Here is a 1,655-nt window from a genome sequence, read left to right as displayed (position 1 = left end):
GATAGTAAAAGAGTACCATAACAAAAATAAATAATAGAAAGTACTCTAATATAAATAATTCAAATATAAATTGAAGATTTATTAAGCGGAAAAATTATTACTCATAATTTATAATATTATAAGATCAACATATCGTATTTGTATATTATAATTATATTTTAACAATTAATTTAAAAAGAGTACCAGAAATAATTTATAATCCTGTTAATTTGTTAATATAATTCTGTGAATATTTTTAATTAAATAATTAATTATTAGAATAATCAAATTTATAATAAATAAATAATAAATTTATATATTATAGTATAATAAAAAAATTATAAAAATATCAAATAAATATTTTTATATATAATAATTAAAAAATGAATATAAAAGAATGAGTGGGAGTAATGACAAGCTGTGATTAAATATGTTTAAAAATTTATCATAAATACACAACCTGATTAGGATATATTGAGTACGTCATGAAGTTGACATAAACAACATAATTACATTAGATGTACTCTTGACTCTTGAGTATATTAAGAGTACCATAATAAAAATAATTCAAATAGCACAACAATAAAAAGTATTCTAATATAAATAATTTAAATAATAAATTGAAGGTTTATTAAGTAAAAAGATTATTAATCATAATTTATAATATTCTAAAATAAACCTATCATATTTGTACATTATAACATTATTTTTTTAAGAGTTAAATATTTTTGTCTCTAAAATTTTAAATCAAAATTAAAATTATTTTTGATCTTTTTTTTAATTAAAATCATTCTCAATGTTATAAAATATTACAAAATTAACTAGATTATCCCATGTCAATAGACCTATTCGGATCCCACTGTCTGCCATTTGCTTAACGAGATCCTTGCACTTTTTTATCATCTTATTATTTGCATAAATCTTTAGCATAAGTGAGTAGTTCCTGAAAATAAGCCGCCATCTTTTGAACATAAACTCCAAAATGGCCTCTGCTTTATCAATTTTATTCACTAAGCCAAAAACCTCAATTGCACCCAGACATATTTCCCTTTGAGGGCAAGCTTTATAGAGCTGCCAAATTCTTCTCACTTCAATTGTATCAGTCAATTTAGCATAAGACCTAATTATGTACTTACCTACCTGAGGAAGTTTAGGAATCCGAGACTGGAGCTGGTGCCTTGAATCATATGGTGACTTTGAAAATTTTCCGATAGAAGGAAGAAGATGAAGATAGAAAAGGTTTTTTTGTTAAAACAAAAAATCAAAGATAATTTTAATTTTGATTTAAAATTTTAGAGACAAAAAAATATTTAAGTCTTAAAATAATGTTATAATGTACAAATATGATAGGTAATATTATATATTATGATTACTAATTTTTTTACTTAATAAACCTTCGATTTATTATTTAAATTATTTATATTAAAATACTTTTTATTATTGTGCTATTTGAATTATTTTTATTAGGATACTCTTAATGTACTCAAGAGTCAAGAGTACATATAATGTAATTATGTTGTTTACGTCAATTTCATGACTTACTCAATATATTCTAATTAGGTTGTGTATTTATGATAAATTTTTAAACATATTTAACCACAACGTATTATTACTCTCCTCGTTCTTTTATATTTATTTTTTAATTATATATAAAAATATTTATTTGATATTTTTAT

Source organism: Arachis duranensis, chromosome 7 (genome assembly GCF_000817695.3).
Source record: "Arachis duranensis cultivar V14167 chromosome 7, aradu.V14167.gnm2.J7QH, whole genome shotgun sequence".
Lineage (NCBI taxonomy): Eukaryota > Viridiplantae > Streptophyta > Magnoliopsida > Fabales > Fabaceae > Arachis > Arachis duranensis.
The sequence above is the reverse complement of the archived record's forward strand: the minus strand, read 5'-3'. Positions refer to the sequence as shown.